General features: G+C 40.5%; 1 long non-coding RNA gene across 1 annotated transcript in view; it reads right to left on the bottom strand.

Annotated features, from left to right (window-relative positions):
- The window catches only part of LOC144589654 (uncharacterized), a 42,083-nt gene extending 17,341 nt beyond the window's left edge, over positions 1–24,742 (bottom strand). The window contains exon 1 of the long non-coding RNA XR_013545902.1: positions 17,309–24,742. This is a non-coding gene — a long non-coding RNA (uncharacterized LOC144589654). The remainder of the gene's footprint in view (positions 1–17,308) is intronic.
- Between the last annotated feature and the right edge of the window lie 213 nt (positions 24,743–24,955).

The raw sequence follows: 24,955 nt of genomic DNA, 5'->3' as shown, positions 1-24,955 counted from the left end.
TCAGATTTATTTCCCGTTTGCAACTTTGCTGTGTGGTTTCCCCTCCGTCTCTGTTGCTAGCCAGTGCACTAGTGCTAAACTGTAATGACCTTGTCCTCTATTGACTGAATCCTTAAATGAGGATAGTAATATAAATAGTACTGAAAAAGAGGCTGGGGCTTCGCTATAGCATATAGCACAGAGTTACGCAGCCAAAGGCCTCTTCCGTTTAAATCCAGGAAACCCCTCTGAAAGCTGTATGAAATGCTGAACAGGTGTCACTGAGGACAGAATGCAGTGTTAGAAATAGCTAGCATTTCTCAGTGCTACACACGTCACCAGGGCAAAGAAACAGTCGCTACAGCATTCTTAGTGTATTACTGATTTGGCATAAGGAGGAAGACCAGGAGTTGCCAAGTGGGTAAACTTGCTGCAGAACAATTTGCAACTAATTTGAAGGGCTCACTGTAGGGTAATGTACTAAGAATGTATAATAATACTCCACAAAACAAGGAAGAACAACCAGATAAAAGTATACAAACTAGGGTTCTAATTACATATTATTATTATTATTATTATTATTATTATTATTATTATTATTATTATTATTATTATTATTATTATTATTATTATTATTATTGTTGTTGTTGTTGTTGTTGTTGTTGTTGTTGTTGTTGTTATTATTATTATTATTATTATTATTATTATTATTATTATTATTATTATTGTTACTGTTACTGTTATTGTTATTGTTATTGTTAAAAAACACCAGGCACTGTCGAAATTCTAAAAACATTGACTGGTATTATATAACAGATACAAGTTTTAACCAAAAACCTAAGTATCCGTTAAATATCGGCACAGTATGTATGCTGTTCCTAATATTGCTGTTTTTTCTAGCTCTGATGGTGTGGTTTCTGAGATCTGCAACTGCTTATAGTACTGTGTAAAATTTCTTGATATTGTTTCCAAAGCCTCAATGACTACGGGGACCATTGAAGTGTGTTTCTTCCACAATGTGTTTATTATTAAAGTAATAATAAAAAGTAAAGTTGTTGTTGTTGTTGTTAAGCTGCTGGAAAGAGGTCCAGTAGGGAAGATTTGATGGCCATGCTAGTTTGTTGTAGTAGAACCACCAATAACCTATTCTATTGGCGATTTACACACATGTCAGTGAAATCATTTTAAGTTGTGGGAGGAAATTACTGTTAATTAGCCAGGTCCTGATTGCATTCTTGATCACACACCCAGTTTTGATTTCACCAACTGTCAACAGCCTTCTGACCAAAGATCCTGTGGCACCTTAAAGACTATATTTAGCACAGCATTTTACAATTTCATGTAAAATGAAATTTCACCTTGCAGTTGCTACAAAACTCTTCGTTGTTTTTCCTGTAAGAAAAGCATGCCAGGGTTCCCACAGTTCCAAACATAACATCCATTCTCTTCTCGCATTACAAAAGGGCAATGGCAAGGAAAACACGGTACCAGGTTTGGCAAAAGTTCAAGAAGAAAACATATTAAAAAATCCTGATATGGGTAGCACCACTGGAAGCATTTACCCAGCCTTTGTTAATTTTCAGAGACTGGAGATACACATATAAAGACCTACTAACTAAAGAGCAACAATTAAATATTATACAGGAGCTGAAGGAAATAGGTCTGCAGACAGACTGATGGACAATGTTAAAATTAGAATCAAGGTTTAAAAAAGACAAAATAGTGGGTTTCTATGAGGGGAAGATACAGGTGGATGAGTTATGGATTTATACTAATGATAAGATTATACAAAAATGTGTACCTTTTTTAAAGAATATAATCTAGAAGACGAAAACATGAAAATGGGGATGATTAAATGGGCACAAAATTTTGGTTTTAATATAGACGTAGACAACTGGACTCAAATGTGGAATGAGAACTGTATTTGGCTCAAGAGAAAATATTTTAAAGATGTTTTATAGATGGCAAGAGTATATATACATTCATTTTAAAGAAGCACATGGATGCCAGAAGCCACTGGCTAAGCTAGAGTGAACAATGTATTCGCGAAGGCTTTCACGGCCGGGATCTAATGGTTGTTGTGGGTTTTTCAGGCTTCTTGGCCGTGTTCTGAGGGTGGTTTTTCCTAACGTTTCGCCAGTCTCTGTGGCCGGCATCTTCAGAGGACAGCACACTCTGGACAGCACAAAAACCCACTAGAGTGAACACTTTCCTCCCATGTGTCTCATTGCCAACTGAGCACCTACAGCAGAGCACAATGTAGCAGCATGCAGTACAACATGATGCAACACCAGAACTGTGTGGCATTCCTCCTTCACCATATAGGGAGACCACAGAACCGTAACGCTAAAGTCACAGTTAAACCATAGAAGGAATGATGCAATCCCTTGGTAAGTTATATTTTTAAGATGATTTAGTTATGTGCTAAAAAGGTAAAGGTAAAGGTTCCCCTTGACAATTTTTGTCCAGTCATGTTCAACTCTAGGGGGCAGTGCTCATCCCCATTTCCAAGCCATAGAGCCAGCGTTTGTCCAAAGACAATCTCCCGTGGTCACATGGCCAGTGCAACTTAGACACGGAACACTGTTACCTTCCCACCAAGGTGGGCCCTATTTATCTACTCACATTTGCATGCTTTTGAACCACTAGGTTGGTGGGAGCTGGGACAAGCGACGGGCGCTCACTCCGTCGCGTGGATTCGATCTTACAGCTGCAGATCTCTAGACCTTACAGCACAGAGGCTTTTGCGGTTTAACCCACAGCGCCACCACGTCCCCTAGTTATGTGCTAGTTATTGCAAAAAGAAATAGTTATGTGCTAGTTATTACTTCCAAAGTAACTCAGTATTTATAACTAGTTACTTCTGAGTTCTGCATGTAGTGGCTTGCTGAAATAAGTATCAGTGCTACAGCAGCTTAGATAGGGTAATTCACAGACCATGCAGGAGTTACTGCTTTATCACTTAATTTCCAAGGGAACTCTATGCCCTCGTCATGAGTTGCTTGTGGGACTTCTTATGAAGAACTACCTTTTCCACCTTAATTCATTGATGGGATTAAAATCAACAGTTTTTGTGGATCAACAGTTTTCTTATCAAGTATATTGGTAAGATTTAAGTACTGCTAGATTGAATGATGATGAATCATTGTACTTGTGTAGCTTCAGGCACGCTTTTGCATCTCAAAATGTTTCCATATGTCATTGTTTTTATCCTCCTTGTTTCCTTCTTTGGAGAGTTTTTAATCTCTAGAGTAGCAGAACTAATTAAAATGCATTTCTGGTCTATCTGAAGCCACATGCAAATACTTTTGCTTTTCTGTGCTTTCCCAGTTTGTGTGAAGATGAAATGGGAGCTAAAGTAGATTCTTTGCATTATTCAAGTATGGACACTTCAAAATGGAATTAGCATCCACTGTTGTAGTGGGACAAGGGAGCATAGGGTCAAGGTGTTTGTGTTCTTTGTTTAGTTCAGGCAAGGATATTATCTACTTCTTCTTTCACACTTTTCTCCTGATCTGTGATTCTCAAAGTATATGCGGAGAATGGAATTTTCCAGCAATACTATAATGCTTTGAACAATCCTTGTTGGAACACACAATATTTGGGGAGGGGGCTTCATGTTGAATGGATGAAGGAACTACGATCCATTAACTTCAGATAAGACTGGCTTCTGCTTGAGGTGAAAACTCAGGCAGGTTTCACCTTCACGAAAACCAGCTAGACCTGGTTTATTGATTTACAGGTGCCCATAATTTTTGGCCCTGCTTGAGAGTGTAGCTATGAGGAACTGTCATGACGACAGCTCACACTTCAGATGTTATCCCTGCAGTCCAAATCATTTACGTCATAAACTTCCAAGGGCTAAATCCAGTGGTTAGTCCTGAGCAGAACAGACCCATTCAATCAACGGGGCTAACTGTTGATTTAACAAGTGCCATACTATGGATCATTTCTGGATATGTATGACAATAAATTACCCTAAAAACAATGTTAAAAACCAAGGACCTAATGAAATAATGCAGTTTAACTCTCTTTTGACAACTCAGTCTGGATACAGCTTCCTTGGGAGAAAGTTTCCTTTGAAAGGAATCTTTATAATTGAGGTGCTGCTACAGAAAAAAAGTGATCTCATGTATACCCAGTAACTCCTCATGGTGGTGAGATGAAAATAGATTTCTATAGGAGATCTTAAGGGACAAGATAATTTCTTAGATATTCTGACCCTAGGCTGTTTTAACTGCTCTAAACTTGCCCAGGAGTGGGCAGAGGCTAGTCTACAGGCTGCACAGAGCACTTGACTCAACATTTTGCACTCTTACAGGCTCCTACAGAGTCTCCACACTCTGATAGCCATGACAGCCTCCTCTTTGGAAGAGGAAAAATGTGTTTTTCAGCGGGAGGGGAATTATCACAGGAAACATTTGGACACGATCAGTTTCCTCACTGGCACCTATGAGCAAGAACAATAAAAACACAGATTGGCAGCATGAAGTGTTTAACTCTGTTACATGAGCATCAATGAGGAGTACATGTGGTGCCCTCATTAGCATTCAGGGAAATCACTAGGCAGGTGTTTTCTCCCCCACCCCTCAAGTCCAGTGGTTGAACAGGACAGGAAGTAGATAAGCTGGCTCTGAACTTTAACTGCTACTGCCATCTAAATCACTGGTTCTTAACCTTGGGTTACTCAGGAGCTTTGGACTGCAACTCCCAGAAGCCTTCACCACCAACTGTCCTGACTGGGGTTTCTGGGAGTTGCAGTTCAAAAGCATCCGAGTAACAAACGTTAAGAACCACTGATCTAAATAACTTGCAGCAGAATTATAATGGAGGCCAGAGAGATCTTTTTCTTCCTTTCTTCCTGTAGCAGTGGAGGAAAAAAAAGGAGAGAGAAAAAGGGAAATCACCACCATAACTTTAAAAAACCTATATTGGTTACATTTATACTCTGCCTTTCATCTGAAGAGATTAAGGCAGTTGACACCGATTTCCTTCTCCCCCAACCGGTCAGGCTGAGGCAGATGAATGGCTCAAGGTCACTCAGTATGTTTGATAGCTCATACTTGCAAGCTATCATTCACATCTGATCTCCATTTATAGCTCTGTGGAATCCAGATGTCATAAGTATTTTGTACAAACCCATAGAGGACAAGTTCTACGTTCATGTGGCACAGAAGGAAGATTTTGGGCTTGTGCTTCTTGATTAGTACATTTATCCCTGCCATACCACCCAGAATACCACTTTTCAACCCGTCTGAGACTTTCCAAAACAGTATTCAATCTTCTTAACAAAGTAATCAACATTCCCAGTTGACACACCCAAACTATGGGAGTTCTTTAAATCCCCACCTATGTTTTTCATGAATCCCCACCTATGTTTTTCATAAATTCTTTTAAGTGTTAGCTTCTTGTAGCTCACAAGTTTTTCCGTGTTCTACACAGATCCTAAATCAGAATACTGTAGCAATATCACCAAATGTCTATATTTCGAATCACATGTCACTATCACTTAACCATTTTTATTTTTATAAGATTTTAAATATAATCCCTGTTCTTCTTGTTTGCCATTTAAACGTTTCAGATGTAAAGTTTTAAATATTTCAGCACTCAAGAAAAGAAACAAATAATGACCAAAGTAGCATTGTGTTATGGTTTTAGAATAATAATGTTAGGGCTCTGTGTTGCTTGTTTGAAATTTCAACCCCCAGTGAGCTTGATGAGCTTTATTAAAAGAAGTTCCTAATGGAAATACAGGCTTAATTTTAACAATGAATGTGTTATTAATTTGCAGCAAAGCCTTTAACACTATAGCTGCGTCTCTTCCTTATACCTCCTTTACTATTCAAGCCCATAGTTCAGAAACTGAAATTACTATGCCTGACAGTGATTTAAAAAAAATTATACAAAAGTCCTGTGTGACACATAACAACCTTGTTTAAAATAATGTCAGAAATAATTAGCAGGAAGCAATTTACTGAGTGTGAATATAGACGAAAATTGATTGGTAAAGAAATGAGACCAATTTTATCCCACTCGTAAACCTCATGGTATTGAATACATACTGAGAAAATTTATGGTCTATGGAATCACCTGCTTCCTTCAGCTGTGTGCCTGCTGCCAGCTAAACAGCTGATTGACAATGCACATGGTAAACCTATAGAGCTTAATCTTCCGGGAACTTTCCATGTACAAACCTTATTGCAATGAACAGGAGCCCAGCTGTGTTTTTGTGCAATTGACATTAATTTCATTAAGTGGTACTTGTGCAGAAACATACCATACTGGACCAATAGATTGTACTTCCAAAATCATTTATTCTAAGAAATCATTGGAATGTCATTGCTTGTAGCTATAAATACACAGGAGGAAGGAAGGGTTTCCTTTTTTTTCACTGACTGAAGTATTAGATTATAAAGGTACTTTCCAAACATGTAGAATGCTGCCTCTAAGCTAATCAGAGCTTGGAAATTTGTGTATTTTTTAAACTAGTAACGTTTAGATTCCAAGTCCCCCCCCCTACAAAGCAGTTATTACCTTTGCAGTTGCCATTTTAAAAACAACAATTCACCTGTCTCCTTTTCTCTTAAAAAATAACTCTCCTTATTCAGAAGTAGCTAAATAGTTACGTTTACATTTTTAAAATGCCAGAATGCTACAAGCCACTCCTGTGTGAGACAAAACACACCTAAGTACTGAGGTCTCCTATAAAAGTAACTAAAAGCCACCCATATACTGCAAAAGGAGTATAGAGATCCCTCATTATCTCTAATAGAACTTAGTTATGCTTCAGTTATTCCAAAAAAAGAATTAATTATGGCATAACTTTTTGCCACTAGTTATATCCAAGTTCTTAATTTATTTTGTTGTTGTTTTGTGCTGTTAAGTCATCCCTGACTTATGTGACTCTGTGAATAAGACATCTCCAACATATCCTGTCCTTAACAGTCTTGCTCGGCTCTTGCCAACTGAAGTTTCTGGTTTCATTAGGAAGTCAATCCATCTATGTAGTACTCCTGTTTTCCTGCTACCTTCAGCTTTCCCTAGCATTATTGTCTTTTTTCCCCCAAAGAATCTTGCCTTCTCATGATGTGCTAAAAGTAGGAGAACCATCCTTTTTTGCCTCCAGAAGATAGTTCAGACTTGATTTGATCTAGGACCCACTTGTTCATCTTTCTGACAGTCCAGGAATTTCACAAAAGTCTCCTCCAGTACATTTCAAATGAAACATTGTTTCCCCCCATCAGCTTTCTTTTCTCTTCAGCTCTCATGGTGATCAGGAATACAGTGGTGCCTCGCAAGACGGGTGCTCCGTTTAACAACGAACCTGCATTACGACGAGGTTTTTGCGATTGCAAAACGACATTTTGAATGGGGGAATTTCGCTGCGCGGTGATCGGTTCCCTGTTTCGGGAACCGATTTTTGCTTCCCAACGATCAAAACAGCTGATCATCGGGTTTATTTTTTGCTGCACAGGCACCCGAAAATGACCACCCCTATGGAGGATCTTTGCTGGACAGTGAGTTCTTAGCCGATTGGAACGCATAAACCAGGTTTTAATGCATTTCAATAGCTTTTTTATTTTTGCTTTACAACGTTTTCGTTCTACAGCGATTTCGTTGGAACGGATTAACATCGTAATGCGAGGCACCACTGGTACAATTGTATGGATGATCTTGTTGTTCTTCAGTGACACATCTTTATGCCTGATGACCTTTTTTCTCATTCCTTCATTGCTGTCCTTCCAGGTCTCAGTCTCCTTCTGATTTCTTGGCTACAGTCTCCATTTGGACTGATGACTGAACCAAGGTATACAAAATCTCTGACTATTTCAATTTCTTCATTGTCAATACTGAAGTTGTGTAATTCTTCTGTTGTCATCATGATTTTTTTTATCTTCATGTTTAACTGCATTCCTGCTTTAGTACTTTCTTCTTTCAATTTCACTAAAAGTCATTTCAAGCTGCTTTCTTCCAGTAAGATGGTGTGATCTGCATATCATATATTACTGATGTTTCTTCCTTCAGTTTTTACTTCTCCTTCATCTAACTCTTGTTTGGCCTTCTGTAAGATATGTTCCTTACTTTTACTTTTTTTTTTTTTACTTTTACTTTTATTAGATTTTTACCCTGCCTCCCTAGACAAAGTCTACTTGGGGCAGCTTACATACATGATAAAAACATCACAATAACAAAATAATAAAACATTTAAAAACATCAAATTTAACACTTACGTAAATCATTGCCAAGATGAGATAATTAAAAAGAGAAAGAATAACGATCAGTTAATTCTGCACACAGATTAAACAGGTAAGGGGATAAAATGCTTTCTAGTCAAGTTTAAAATAAGCACAATTATATAGCTCTTCCTTAAAATTCAGAGTTACTGCACTGGCAGAGGTGTTCTGGGAATGGAATCCTGTAAAGTGACATTTCCCTATTTCTAATCTTGAACATTGCTTCCCTTTGTAAGAAATGCTACCAGCTGGATGTTTTCGATGGCCTGGCAAGCCTTGTTTTCTGAAGACCATCATAATACCCTCAGTATTGGGCCCCATTAAAGTACCGTACTCATGTCCTGTTTCTTTATACAACCACAGAATTGTTGCCCCATTTATACAAGCCAACACTATCAATTGTTGTTTATAGAAAAATGGAGCAAAACTTTACCAAGAGAAGCCTAATTATTTTCTACATTATTCTGCTAGGGCCCTGAATCTCTGCAGCTCCAGGGTACTTTCCCTACTGAGTGATATTCTCATGTGGATTCATTTCATGGCATTTTGGACAAAAGCCCGGTCCTTTAAGGACCCAGCAAGCACTAGTAAAGATGGCTATTCCCAGCAGATGCCAGCTCTGGAATGTCACAGGGGATCCCCTTCCAGTGAATACAATGTGACGCCGGATATCCACGTTGCTATTTATATTGTCGCTATTCTTACCCTGAAAAAAAAAGTATAATGTAAGGGATACCCTTCTCTGTGCTTATCATTGTGGCCCAGGTAGATGGACTGATCTTGCAGGGAACGTCTACTTCAACAGTGGTGGAGTTGCCAGGACTAATCTTTGTTGTTGTTTAGTCGTTAGGTTGTGTCTGACTCTTTGTGACCCCATGGACCAGAGCATGCCAGGCCCTCCTGTCTTCCACTGCCTCCCGGAGTTTGGTCAAATTCATGTTGGTCTAATCTTACTATTAAGCGAAGTGAGGCAATTTCCTCAGATAGCAGATGTTAAAAGAGGTGCAAAATAGAGAGAGGTAACGGCACTACCTGATCTGCCCTATTCTGCCCCCCCCCACTTCTCTATTTCCTCCAGGTGCAATGCAGGAGATCCTCCTGTTGCCAGTGTTGAAGTATGATTACTCTAGTCAGTTTTTGCAGACAGCATCAGGGGTAGGGACTCAGTTGTTATTTTGTTCATTACTCAGGCAGCAAAATGTTTTGGGTTGGCCTGAGGGTGGTGCTTGCCACAACTCATGGTTTTCAGGGGGACTCCCACTCCTTCATGTTGGAACCCAAACCCAAACTGAAACCCCTTTCCCAAGTATTCTGCATCCTCCTACTTGGAATAGCAGGACAGATGCTTAAATAACACCATATGCCTGACTGGATTTGACACCCTTGTGACTCCCAGTGGAATGAAGGCACAGTGGAGGGGAGGCCATGGGCTTCAAACACATGTCGAGCCTGCATTGTACTGTTGTTTATTCCTGAATTCTTCATTGCTCCTGAACAATAAGACTCCTTAAAATGGCAGCCTAATTTTTAAAGAGAGAGGGGGCAGCCAACAAGAAAATCCTGAGACACTCCTTATTTGGGTCTAAGCATATAGAGTGAAAGTTCCTCAAGTTGTTCATGATGTATTTATGATATTTTATGATATTTGTAAGCCACCCCGAGTAGTCTAGGGGGCAGGGTTGAAATCTATTAAACAAACAAACAAACAAACAAACAAACAAATAATTAAATAATTAAATAATTAAATAAATAAATAAATAAAAAGAGAGAGAGAGAGAGAGAAATCCTGTTGCATAAGTTGCATCATGAACTCTGATGATGCCCTAAGCCAGTGATGGTGAAACTTTTTGAGCCCGAGTACCCAAACCGCAACACAAAATCAACTAATTTATTTTAAAGTGCCAACACTGCAATTAAAACCCGAATACTGAGGTTTTAGTTCAGAAAAAACAACTGCCCCTGCACTGTAGGGGTTAAATGCTTGTGTTTTTTTCTCCCTATGGGAGGTATTAACAAAGAAATACTTACTGGTCCTCCAATCCCCCATTGGGCTAGACCAGTAATGAAACTCTATTTCATTTCTTTTTAAGAAATCAGCTTAGGAATCCATCAATTCCTAAGGCACTCTGTAAAAAAAAAAACTTTTCTGCTAAATTTCTGATTGGTTGATTGGTTGATTGGTCTGCTTGTATTTTCAGTGTTAGATTAGTGCTAAAAATTCCACTCCATTGCACCCCTCCGCTGGACCACTGTACCAGCAGAGGGGAGTGCCAAAATCTGGGACTGGGGATGGGTAAGTATTTCTTGATGGTGACTTATGGCTTGCATGTCCACAGAGAGGGCTCTGTGTGCCAGCTGTGGCATGCGTGCCACAGGTTTTGCCATTGCAGCCCTAAGCCATGGCCCTGTCAAAGCCATTTGGGAGGAATTAAAAGTTTCTTATCTCCCTCATCCTGGCCGCATTTCAGGGTTCATCCTTGGAAGTCTTCAGCAAGGTGGAACAGGAACAACTGGCATTTTTAGCACTAATACAGTGGTGCCTCGCATTACGATCGCTTTGTTTAACAACGAAATCGCATTACGATGAACTTTTTGCAATCGCTTTTGTGATCGCAAAACGATGTTTCCTATTGGGGAATTTTGCTTTGCGATGATCGGTTCCCTGCTTCGGGAACCAATTCTTCGCAAAATGACGATTTTCCAACAGGTGATCAGCGGTTTCAAAATGGATGCTGGGTAAATAAAATGGCTCCCCGCTGTGTTTAGGGACGGATTCCTCGCAAGATAGGCAGCGAAAATGGCTGCCCTATGGAGGATCTTCGCTGGACGATGAGTTTTAAGCCCATCGGAATGCATTAAACAGGTTTTAATGTGTTTCTATGGGCTTTTTAATTTCGTTTTACGATGTTTTCATTCTACAGTGATTTCACTGGAACGAATTAACATCGTAATGCGAGGCACCACTGTATAACACTGAAAATACAAGCAGACCAATCAACCAATCAGAAATTTAGTTGAAAAGTTCTTTTTACAGGGTGCCTTAGGAATTGATGGATTCCTAAGCTGAGTTCTTAAACAAAAATAAAATAGAGTTTCAGACCATAATCTGGACAGAAATTCCAAAAGGCAGCTTGGTCATTTTCTCACAGCAACAGATTCAACAGAGACAGGGGAGGAATCAGCGTTGTTTGCAGCTTGTTAACCATTTGAATCCTCTCCTCCACACATCTGGTGCTTGGGTCTGCTTGTTTCCCTCTTCCCTTCCTGTTACATTTTTTACTTCCTTTTAAAGGCTTGCTGTCCTAGTGCTAGACAGCTAGGTGACAAAAGTTGGGGGAGGAGGAAGAGTGAGAAATTGGGAGAGAGACAGGAGGAAGTTTTCATCCTTGTTTCCAGCATGTTAAAGTAACTCTGTTCTTGTCATCAAGATTTGCAGGAAGCACAGTTAGAGCAGACCTACTTAAAACTTCCTTCTCACTCTCTGCCAAGTCTAGGGTTGCCAGATACATGGGTACCAAAAGGAGGACACAGAAAGACAAAAAAGAGGACAGAGGAGGACGTATTGAATGTTCCATTTGAATCGTTCTGGATTAAACCCGCAATCAGTACAATTTTATTACAATAGCTGCCAATAAATGTCTCTTAGTGAACCGACCAAGAACTAGTCACGTTAAAAAATAAAAATAAATTCAATGGAAGCTTTTTCTCAAAATATCAAAAAAACATTATTTAAACAGCCAATTGTACAATTGTTACTTCATAACCGTTATTAATTACATGACATATCCCGGCACCTGCTGTTGTTGCTCCTTCACTTGCGCTGAGGCGAGATCTGCGAGAAGGTTCCCCTTTCTTTCCCGCCTCTTTTTGCCACCGTGGCAGCAGCTGCCGCCTCTTCTCCCTCTCCCTCTTTCTCTGGCAGGCGCCTGGCATGGAGCCCCGCTCTTGCTCTGGCTCCCCTTCCCTGCAGCTTCACTTCTTCCCTGCCAGTCCTCCTCAATCTTTTCTAGCCGCCACCATCTCTCCTTTCTTGACTCCTCCTGTTTGCTCAAATAACTCCAGGCAAACCCACAAACTTTTTTTCCACTTAAAAAAAAAGAGATCCTGCCCTTCTCTGGCTGCCGCTCTCTCTCGACTCTTTCCTCTTGTTTTGTCTGTTCCCTCTCACTTGTGGTGTGTGTGTGCATGTATGTATGTATATATCTTGCTCTCCTTTCCTTCCTAATCTTTCTGCGCAGCTTGCTCAAAACAATGCAGGAAGTCACCTCCAGATGCAAAGGCCACTCAATATTTGGCAGATCATCTTCTTCCACCTAGATCTACCCAAATCACCCATCATAGCCAGCAGGGACGGCTGAGGGGCCTGACACCGAGGGAGGCCCGGAAGGAAAAAACAAGAAACCAGGCCTTCCCAGCAGTGGCCCCTTGGCTGTGGAACACCCTTACAACCAAAATTCGGCTGGCACCCTCGCTGGGTGTTTTTAAAAGTCAGTTAAAAACTTGGCTATTCAAGCAGGCCCCCTCTCCAGTCAATTAAGTGATTCTCATCCTTACTTCTTTCTTTTCTTTTTCCTTATGGAATGCCATCTTGGTAATGTTTGGTTGTAATCAATTGCTATAATTGTAATTTTACTTGTAATTTCTAAAGATGTTACATATGTTATATTGCTGTTTTATTTGTAAGCCGCTCCGAGTAGACACTGTCTAGAGGGGTGGGGTAAAAATCTAATAAATAAATAAATAAATAAATAAATAAATAAATAAATAAATAAATAAATAAATAAATAAATAAATAAAGAAAGAAAGAAAGAAAGAAAGAAAGAAAGAAAGAAAGAAAGAAAGAAAGAAAGAAAGAAAGAAAGGCTCCACGTGGGCATGGCTGATTTACAGCCCAAAGTGGTGTCTTAGATTGTGACTCCATCAGAGACTGCTTTCTACCTTCCACCCCTCCCCCTCCCATCCAAAATTATAACATAAAATATTACAAAAGCCAGACATTTTAAAGGTTTTTAGCTCTGCCTGCTGGACAGAGGACATTAGGCTAAAAAGGAGGACATGTCCTCCTTTTGCTGGACGTCTGGCAACCCTAGCCAAGTCGCTATTCTTTTTCTTTCTTTCTTTCACTGCTTAGCTGCTCTACTGTTAGATTAGGAAGCCATCAAAGAAAAGGAAAAAGGGAAAAAGTAAAGCAAAAGAAAAGAAACAGAATGGAATGGGAAAGGAAGGAGGGACAGATGAAAGCATACCAAAGCACCAAGTGTGGCTTGGAGAGGATTCAAATAGCAGCAAGCTTTCCTGCTGCCTTGTCTCTCACTACTGCATAGCTGTCTGGAAAGACTTTCAATACAACAGCTACAAAACCCACAACAACAGTTCAAGCAATCACACTGCCTGAACTGATGCAAATGCATTTAATTCCAAAATACTGGAAGACACAGCAGTGGTGGAAAAAACTATGCATTCAGGTGAAGGGTGGGGACTGCAGGCTGATTTCCATTGACTTTTAAGTCAAGTAATCAACGGAAAATAATGCAAATCAGACTGCCCCAGTCCAGGAGCCTTTCCCACACCATTTGCCAGTCTAGTTGTACCCTGAGACTTCTTGGGGGCTGCCTCTCAGGAGATCTGATGTGGAATATTGGGATTTAGGTTGTCTCTCTGTTTAAGATCTTTGCATCTACCAGTACTCAATCTATGTATTGGGAAATATACTTGGACATTAAAAGCAGTCAGTGATTATCGAGAAAATTAAACCCGGGTGACTATTGCTTTTTTGAGAACGGTGTGCCCTTGCACAACTGTTTTTCATCAGCCAGACATTTGGGAAAGCCTAGTGGTAAGTTTAAAATTTAAGTACAAATGTAAGAAAGCACTTCCACAGAGAAAGGAAGAAGGAAAAATGTTCCCAGAAAAGAAAGTGTATGTTCAAAATAGCTCTGTGTAGGCAATGGATGATCCAGAAGAAGTGTGTGGGGACTCTGTAAGATGTCTGATTCTTCAACAAAGGTACAGGATTTGTGGTTACAGTAACACATTAAATGATGTTATGTAAGAAGTTAGTCATTCTCAAACTCTGTGTCATGAATATCTATGAGGTATGTGTAGGTAGCCATGATCTCAAGAATGTCTGTCAAATGGAAGTACTGCGATCCAGGGAAATCCTGACAGGAGGGGAAGCTGGAAGAAGTCACATGTTTTTGGACTGAGGGCTAGAGGCAGGTCTGTCCCAAGATATTTTGCTATGTTAGGCAAAAGACAAGATGATGCTCCCTGCCCAGTCCACGTGTAGAATCTGACTAGACTAGCAGTGAATCTTGTTTCACCACTGAAAATGTTATTGTGTCCTTCACAACCTGCAGTGGCTGGCTAGTTTAGGCTGCCCAGGACAGACTGTGTGAATCATGAAAATTGTGAGGCAACTTTTTAAAAAAAATTTCATTGTGAGATGGTGAGGTGTTTGGTTTTTGTTTGGTTTGGTCAGTCTTAGAGATATTGTATACATTTTCAAGGCTGGTTTTGTGAATATAGTATATGTAAAAAAAATGCAAAATGGAGCAAGTGTTTCCTTTTATGGCTTGGCAAATGCCATAGCCTTGGATTGTTGTTTTGTGTGCACGCGAATGTGCATGTCAACACACCCTTAATTTTACAAGAGGAAAAGTCACAAGTTTTACAAACAGATACAAATTTTGTATGATATATATTTTGTGCAAGATTGCAGAAACACTGACCAAGCCACTGCAAGTACATTTGGCATCTTCGTCTCACACAGTGGAGGCACAGCCTCTTGGGTGAGGGGGCAAGAGGATCTTCAAAATGCTGTCTTACCGCATTGAGATGTTCAGTATCTGTTAAAATCTTGCCAATGGCAAAATTTGCCACACTCAGAGAATTCAAGAGAAACAGCTAAAATCTGGCAACACTACAATTCCCAGCACCTGATGTCTGAGGCACTTATTTCATTCTGCCTAATGCACTGGTTCTCAACCTTTAGACTTCCAAGTGATGTAGGACTGCAACTCCCAGCATTTCTCACTATCAGCTATACTGGCAAGGGTTGGTGGGCATTGCAGTCCAACAGCATTTGGAAAGCCATACTTTGCTCACCCCTGGCCCAATTGTAAGAACAGTCTTCACTGGACACTTTGCCCACACCCATTTTTACAACTTACCCCTTCATCTTGGAGTAGCTCATAATTACTATTCTGTTGCATTGGCATTACAGTGGACCCTCTGCTTACAGAATTAATCCATACTGGAATGGTGGCTGCAGGTCAAAAAGTCTGTAGGTCGAGTCTCCATTGACCTACAATGCATTGAAAACCGATTAATCCTGTAACTGGCCATTTTTGTTCCATTTTTGTTTTTTTCTAGTCTGTAAGTCGATTCTCTGGCTGCAAGTCGAACCTAAATTTTGCAGCCAGAGACATCTGTAACTCAAAAAGTCTGTAAGTCGAAGGTCCACTGTATTAATCTTGGTCTATTACTATAAGAATATAAATGAATATAATTCATTTCTGCATACATTAGCCACATAATTTTACCCCCAGCAAACCAAGTTGGGTCTTTTGTTTGTTTGTTTGCTTGTTTTAGTTTCACAAATGGAACAGTATCGTTATTGAAGATCGGGATTTCTTTCTAAACATTTTGCATTAAGAAGGCACAATGATATGTTTACAGTACAGATGAGAAAAGAGGCTTTCAAACAAAGACCTCATCCATCTGTCCTCAAAATATATTTGAGTTTATGATTATGATGGCAAATGTTTTTTTAATATTTAATTTTGCTGAATAGTTACATATTTGGGTTAATGCTCGCTCACTGAATGGGTATCAGATGTTGACTTCAAGAAAGGATCAATTTCAACTCTAGTATGTGCATTGCTCAGCTTGCCTTCAAATGTCATGCATCTTTTTTCTTGTATCTAGTAATCACAAAACCTTTGCCAGAACAAACTGGTCTTGCCAATAATGAAGTCAAGGAAGCACAAAGAACGTAAAACATTTCTAGGAAGGATGTAACAAGCACTGAAGAAGGTTCATGCAGAGGCTAAGAAAAGAAATTCTACACATTGCAAGTGTCAACATGTTGTGTGTCCAAGACTTAACAACATGTCCAAATAGAACAATGGAGATTTCAACACCATTCAGTGGAATATACTCTTAGGGGAACGAGAAAGTTTCAGACTTTTGGACAAAAAAGGCTTTCAAAAGGCAGCCTAAAAGCTAACTGCAGGGTTCCAGCAAGTGTATGAAATAACACAACGACTGTACAGACATGGGCGGCTGCTTTTTGAGAGAATGGAGGGGGGATGCAGAACTGTGTTGTCTGATTGGGCTATGATTTTGTATTTCTCCATTACATACCATTTGGATTAAAATAAAGCTCTATGTTGGGTTGGTTGGATGGCCTGCCCCCCATTTCTTTCTCATATGCATCACATACAGTACATTAAAAACAGATACTGTACAACTAAAACTGCAGGAAGCTACCATACTAAAACACAACCAAATACTATATTTAAAAGAAGCACATAATTTTTTAAAAAGCTCAAAGCCATTCAGAAGCCAAACAGCAGAACAAGAAAAAAAGAGCCCTCTTCGTGGTTGCTCCCAGGCTGCAAAAGCTAACCTGGCCTTCTATGTGTAGTCATTTCATCATGATGGCAAATGTCTTTTTTGTTCAGGTTGGCTTTTGGCAAAGGACCAACTGCAAAAGAAGGAATTTTTAAGTGCTAGATGATGCCCTTTTTTCCTTTTAAGTCAACCGCTTTTAAATAAAATTTGTGTAATTGTGTGTTCATATCATAACCTCCCGTGTTTTATCTCTACTTGGTTTGTGTGTGTGTGTGTGTGTGTGTGCGTGCGTGCGTGCGTGCGTGCGTGCGTGCGTGCGTGCATGTGTGTGTGTGTGTGTGTGTGTGTACTTTTTGGTCTGTGAGCCCCTTGAGTGCGGGTTTTGGATGGAAGGCAGGGTATAGCTTGAATAAATAAACAAATAATAGAAGAAGAAGTACATTGCACAAGTTGGGCTTGTTGTTGTATAAATAAACCCTTTCTTTATCTGTGGATCCTGTATCTCATCTCCCTGTTACCTGTTGATGGGATTGGACCTGTCTGCTGTCAAGCTCCGATGAAGTTACAGTAAACAGATATAGTCCATTTTCCTGTTGTCTCTGTGGAAAAAAAACACCCAAAGGTTTTCTTGTGAAAAACACCAACAACCCAAAGGGGCTCCTATCCAACTGGGAGCCCCTTAGAACAGACTCATTAAATCGACTGGATTCACATTAAGTGCTGGCTCGCTATTCATCACGTTGATTCAACAGGTATAGTCATTGGGGCCAGTAACTGGATTTAGGCTTTTGTGTCTAGCATATTGATTCCACTAATTACTTGCCATTAACTGTGAGAGGTTGGGCTTCAGAGAGGGGAAGTGGTATCAGGAGCGAGATGAACAACTTCCAGCCCCAGAGTCCAGTCTTCACTGGACTTCACTGGTCCCATAGGTCAGACTGGGACCATGGTCTAGAGCAGTGGTTCCCAACCACGATAACTGAGATCTGCTTTTGGACTGCAATTCCCAGAAGCTGTGTTGGCTGGGGTGTCTGGGAGTTGCAGTCCAAGAACATCTGGTTTCCCAGAGCTGAGGTCTAGAGAATTACACAAAGCAGTTTCTGTGTATGAGTGCATGTTCAAATATATTCTGTGGACCCACACTTATAGGTCTATAAACCTGACATTGTCTTATTTGTAGCTACAGTGCATGGCATTCGATGTTGCTCACACTGCTGTCTGCTCATGTTTTGCTATAATCGTGATATGAACTGAAGCAAACATTTGTAAATTAAAGTTTGAAAATTCCCATTCATGAACAGCAAAAATTCTGAATATGGAATTGGCAGACATGTTCCAAATGTTGATGTGGGGCAAATTCACTGTGACATGTTCCAGATTTCTCATTTTTAAAAAATAAGTCAAGGTTAGTGGGTTCTTTCTCATTTTTTTTCTTTCTTTCTGGTCAGAGTAGCTCCAGCTGTTTCAAATAGCTGTCCCTAATAATCTGTGGTTTAGACTGATTAGCATCCTACTTCCCTTCATTTCTAAAATGGAATTTTAATCAGATTGTAATTCCTTGAAGCCTTCAATTCAGTGAGTACTTCCTAGCTATTAATCATGCTGGATGTTGTTTCCGATTAAGCTGCTTTAATCCACTGCATATTATTAACTGATAACTTCCACTCATTTCCATTTGTGTTGCTGGCATATTGCTCTGGAGAAACAAGGATGGGAAATAGTTAGAAAGTAACCCAGGGTTTTCAGATTTTCTATTCACTTGAGCAATTTCTTGAAGCATTTAAAACATGGTGAATCCAATGTAAAATATATTTTCCTACAAATTTGTAAGGAATGGGCATATTTATCTTGATTTCCTATCTACTCAAAGTTGTTTTTTTAAAAAACAGCATAGAATCCCCTTATTAAATAGTATCACCCTGAACACAAAGATCTCATCTAATTTGGGCTACTAAGCAGGATTAAGCCTAGATGGGACTTGGATGGGAGACCAACAGGCGATACTAGTGATCTTCATGTAATGCTAGGAAAGAATTGCGCCTGAAACCCTGGTTTCAGGTTGCTACGCATAATCTCTTTAGCTGGGGTTTAACCATATTCTAGACAGAATCCTTCTGTGGCCATCGTCATGATTGTTTGGCCCAGAAGCAGTTCCAGCCACCCTCTGAATCCTTTCATGTCCTACCTCACACGGGCTAACTGTTGTGACATCATTAGCACCTGCTCCCTGGTCTCAGGTTTGGGCTGTGAAATCTTAATGATCTGGCGGGTCTACTCAATACTGCATTCTCACATGCTTTGAAGTCATTTCCAACTTAACAGTGACTCAGTGAATTAGCAACCTCTAAAATACATAACATTAACAGCCCTTCTCAGGTCTTCTAAACCAAAGGCTTATGGCTTCCTTTATTGAATCAACCCATCTCGTGTTAGACCTTCTTAATATCAGGAAAACGTTCTTAGCTGTTAGAGCAGTATGACAATGGAGCCAATTACCTTGACAGGTGGTAAACACTTCAATGCTGGAGGGATTCAAGAGATAAATTGGACAAGCATCTGTCAGATCTGCTTTGATTTGGATTCTTGTATTGAGCAGGGGGTTGGGCTTGATGGCCTTACAGACCCCTTCCAACTCAATGATTCTATGATTCCTGTTTTCTTACTGACTTCTGCTTTTCCTAGCATTGTTGTGTTTTCTTGCTCCCTCAAGATTTTTCCACAACACAATGCCCTTAGTTTAACATTTTTTAAAAAAACTTCTGGAGGGAATTCTTTCCATAATCCTCTCCTCCAACACAATATTTCAAATGAATTGTTTTTCTTCTTTTCTTCTTCTTCTTCAGCGTTCTTCATTTTTGTATTTCACATTCATACATAGGAAATAGGAGTACAACAGTGCAGAAGGTAAATATGTTTTTGTCTCCATTTTATAAAATACAGAAACCCACAATAAACTCTGTACTGTCTTCTCTGCACCACACTCAATCTGGGAAAACTGGTTTTGCCACTTCTTTGACCCCCTGCAAGGATGATGTGAACAGGCCATGCTAAGTGACCTGCTACAGTGATTGCACACGAATTAGCATCTATTGTTAGTGACCCAGCCATGCTAAAAGGAGGCCTTGACACCATAAGTCACAGCCATTTTGACAACAGATTTCTCAGAAATGTTTTAATACCTAGTGCTGTAACAGGGTTATACTTTAGTGACAGTGTAATCTTGCTCTACCCAATCCGAGATGGAGTGGGGATTGGATTGGGTTTGCCAGTGTTTCCAAAGTGTGATGGTGGAGAGGGACGTAGTTCAAAAAGCTCTATGGAGAGGCCTCAGCTTTCCAGAACCCCTTCAGCCATTTTGTGCTACACCTCAGGCAGGAAAATGTCTTGGGATGGTGTCAAGGTTAGGCATGACAGAGAGGTCCTCACAAAGCACTTGGCCGTACTACCCAGACTTTCCTGGTATGCATGGTAAGTTCCAGGGGGTCTATGTGCTGATAGCTGGAGGCAAATCTTCAGTACCCTCCCCCAAAACTCTGAGTCAACCTGGCCCCTCAGTGCTCCAAAGATTAGCCAACATTTATAAGATTGCACACTTAGCCTTGCTAGGTAGGAACACCAAAACATGTTTAATCTTGAGAAAATCAGACTATTAGAGCCGTACAACAATGCAAACAATTACTGGAGGAGATGGTGAGCGCTGTAACACTGGAGGCATTGAAGAGAAAAGTTGGACAGACATTTGTCAGATATACTTTCCTGCAGTGAGCAAGGGGCTGGACTCAGTGGGCTTATTGACCCTTCCCAACCCCATTCATCCATGATTGTATAAATAATCCAATTTCCCTCTCACAATGGGATTTCCTAACATATAATGATAATAATGACAATAAATGAACAATGCAAAGAAATAGAGGAAAATAATAGAAAAGGAAAAGTTCAGGAAAAGAGTTCTGTTCAAGAAAAGTGGAGATATTAAAGGAACATTTTGTGCAAAGATGAACATGATAAAGCAGTGGTTCTTAAACTTTGTTACTCGGATGCTTTTGAACTGTAACTCCCAGAAACCCCAGTCAGGACAGCTGGTGGTGAAGGCTTCTGCGAGTTGCAGTCCAAAACTCCTGAGTAACCCAAGGTTAAGAACCAGTGTGATAAAGGACAAAAATGGGAGGGACCTCACAGAAGCAGAAGACATCAAGAAGAGGTGGCAAGAACACATAGAGGAATTAAAGCAGAAAGATTTGGATAATGTGGTTGCTGAGCTTGAGCCAGACATCCTGGAGAGTGAAGTCAAGTGGGTCTTAGAAAGCTTGGTTAACAACAAGGCCAGTGGAGGTGATGGCTTTCCAGTTGAACTATTTGAAATCTTAAAAGATGACGCTATTAAAGCACCACACTCAATATGCCAGCAAGTTTGGAAAACTCAACATTGGCCAGAGGACTGGAAAAGATCAGTCTACATCCCGATCCCAAAGAAGAGCAGTGCCAAAGAATGCTCCAACTGCCGTACAATTGCACTCATTTCACATTTTAGCAAGGTTATACTCAAAATCCTACAAGGTAGTTGTAGCGGGCCACTCTGAAGCCTCTGCCAACTCAGGCCTCCAGGAGTGCTCACTACTCTTCTTCAACTGCTGCCACCACTTATATTTAATATTCAAAAAGGACAAGTGTTTCTTCCAAAACAAAACTTGTTTATTGATTTAACAAAAGAAAATGGGTAAATCACAGGTAGTCAATCAAGTTGTAAATCACTGTTTCTCATTCACTATAGCACACACAGACTTTTCCCTCACTGAATATTTGGCTCACAGGCCTATTAACATGCTAAACACTAACTCTCAATTATCAATCTATCAATCTCTCCCTCTACTCGTCTTCATCTCACACACCCCTTTTCTATTTCAGCTCCTCCCCCTTCTGCACTACCCTCCATCCCCTCATTGGCTGATGTTCCACTGCCCAGCTGTGACGGACAGGTGAGAGCAGGGCTGTATGTTACAGTAGTCTTCAGCAGTACATGGACCTAGAACTCCCAGAAGTACAAGCTGGAGTTCGAAGGGGCAGAGGAACTAGAGACCAAATTGCTAACATGCGCTGGATTATGGAGAAAGCCAGAGAGTTCCAGAAAAACATCGACTTCTGCTTCATTGACTGTGCAAAAGCCTTTGATTGTGTGGACCACAGCAAACTATGGCAAGTCCTTAAAGAAATGAGGAGTGCCTCACAATCTTATCTATCTCCTGAGAAACCTATATGTGGGACAGGAAGCAACAGTTACAACTGGATATGGAACAACTGATTGGTTCAAAATTGGGAAAGGAGTACGACAAGGCTGTATATTGTCTCCCTGCTTATTTAACTTATATGCAGAATACATCACGTGAAAGACTGGACTGGAGGAATCCCAAACTGGAATTAAGATTGCCGGAAGAAATATCAACAACCTCAGATATGCAGATGATACCACTCTGATGGCAGAAAGTGAGGAGGAATTAAAGAACCTCGAAATGAGAGTGAAAGAGGAGAGTGCAAAAAATGGACTGAAGCTGAACATCAAAAAAACCAAGATCATGGCCACTGGTCCCATCACCTCCTTGCAAATAGAAGGGGAAGATATGGAGGCAGTGACAGATTTTACTTTCTTGGGCTCCATGATCACTGCAGATGGAGACAGCAGCCCCGAAATTAAAAGACGCCTGCTTCTTGGGAGGAAAGTGATGACAAACCTCGACAGCATCTTTAAAAGCAGAGATATCATCTTGCCAAGAAAAATACGCATAGTCAAAGCTATGTTTTTTCCTGTAGCGATGTATGAAAGTGAGAGCTGACTGTAAAGAAAGCTGATCGCTGAAGAATTGATGCCTTTGAATTGTGATGCTGGAAGAGGCTTTTGAGAGTCCCCTGGACTGCAAGGAGAACAAACCTATCCATTCTGCAGGAAACCAACGCTGAGTGCTCACTGGAAGGACAGATCCTGAAGCTGAGGCTCCAGTACTTTGGCCATCTCATGAGAAGAGAAGATTCCCTGGAAAAGACCCTGATGTTGGGAAGTGTGAAGGCAAGAGGAGAAGGGGACAACAGAGGATGAGATGGTTGGACAGTGTCAGCGAAGCTACCAACATGAATTTGACCCAACTCCGGGAGGCAATGGAAGACTGGAGGGCCTGGTGTGCTCTGGTCCATGGGGTCATGAAGAGTCGGACACGACTAAATGACTGAACAACAACAGCAACGTATAATAGTATTCACTTTCCTGTGATGAGTCACCAAACAAAGCACTCTGCCTGTGCTCTTCAGAGGACAGGAGTCAAGAGTTCTAACTCCTGTCCTCTGAAGATGCCAGCCACAGAGACTGGCAAAACGTTAGGAGGAAAAACCTTAAGAACATGGCCAAACAGCCCAGAAAACCCACAACAATCATCAGATCCCAGCCATGAAAGCCTTCAAGAATACAAAGCATTCTAAATTCAAATTATGTAGGTGAGGAAAATCACACCTATGATTGCAGATGCCTTTTATCCCTTGAGGGAAAATCTCTGCAAAAATCTGAGGTAAATGTTTCCTCAGTCATCCTATGACTGCAAAACTGAGTACAACAATAGTCTGCCATTTGCTTCCAGCGAAATAAGCAAAGACCACTAGGAAATTCCATTGCTTTATGTATTTTCTTTTAATCATTATTACCTAAACTATAGGGATAGAGTGGTGTTTGTGTCACTTATATATGTTTTACGACATAAGAATTCTACACCTACGTGAAAAACAAAATAGAGTTTGATAGCTGACAAAGGCAGAGCCTGCTTGTGAAACTGATTTATAACAAAACTCATTGAACCAATTTGTTTGAGTCCATGTGACTGAACTTGCTAAGGCTTGTCCTTCTATGTAGATGCCAAGAATGAAATAAGCCATGATGACCTTGCAATAACCTTTCCATTGCTTGTAAGCAACAGACTCTGCCAAGTGTGTTGGAGAAAAATGGCCCTTGCAGTAAGCCATTAATACCAGTGGCTTCACTTCAAAGGAAGAAGTAAGACGTCCCAAACACCCCTATCTAATAGAGGGATAAGTCACCTTTTATCAGAATTTAATAAACCTATTTTTTGGACTACTGCTCCCAGAATCCCTACACTGATTGGGAAATATTAGAAACTGTAGTCCACAAGACCACCTTTGCCAAGCCTTTTTTCTCCCCTGTTGAGTCATTTGATGTAAGCCATTGGAGGCCACATGCTGGCAGTGGATGGGTCTGAAGCCACCAATGGATTGGGTCACAGCCAAAAGTCAGCAAGATCATCCCTTCTTTTTTCTTTATCTATATATATTTCTTCTCTCTCTCCTCCCCTACACTCTGCCTCCTCCTCCTCCTCCTTTCCTCCACCTCTCCCTCCACTCTAGCAGATTGGGACCTGCACCAATCATTTGATGAAGGCCACATGAGTTTTAGCATTCTGGGACTGCATGTTACCTTGTTATGCTCAATACAACATACAAATGAGACATTTCCCAAACACACTCTGAGCAATGCTTCAATTTTTTGATACACACAATGTACCTGCTTGATTCATACATCCATAGACCTATGGATAGTCCATGCCTAATACTTAGGAGACTTGAAGTCTTGTGGAACTGTAATGCTTTTCTGGGTCTTCAGGTGGGGAGACAACTCTCAGAGGGAGCCGTGCTAAATAAAGAGAAAGTTTGATCTGTGCTGTGCCTTCTTCAAAACATATATTTCTGCTGATACCTAGCCAGATTAAGGGCTCATTGGTTTAGCACACAGTTATTTATCTGTATACTATGTTTGATTCCCTTTTATCCTCTCCTGTTTCACCTCAGTGACACCACAAGAGCCTGTTCCTGTAATATCACAAAAACCTATGCCCAATCTCTGTTTTTGCCCGTGAAATTTAAGGGAATGGGATCCTGCTCATTTGGCAATCCTAATTTGTACCCATTTGTGTTTAGGAAGAGAAGGATCATTCCATTCTTCCATGGTCTGCGCGCGTGCGCGCGCACACGCACGCACGCACGCACGCGCGCGCACACACACACACACACACACACCAATTTCAAGAATCACGCTTAAATAATAGTTTAGACATCATGTGATGGCTGGTAGCCATAACAGAATGAGCTTCTCACTTTTTAGCTGAAGTGCCATC

This window comes from Pogona vitticeps, chromosome 5 (genome assembly GCF_051106095.1).
Source record: "Pogona vitticeps strain Pit_001003342236 chromosome 5, PviZW2.1, whole genome shotgun sequence".
Classification (NCBI taxonomy): domain Eukaryota; kingdom Metazoa; phylum Chordata; class Lepidosauria; order Squamata; family Agamidae; genus Pogona; species Pogona vitticeps.
The sequence above is the reverse complement of the archived record's forward strand: the minus strand, read 5'-3'. Positions and strand labels throughout refer to the sequence as shown.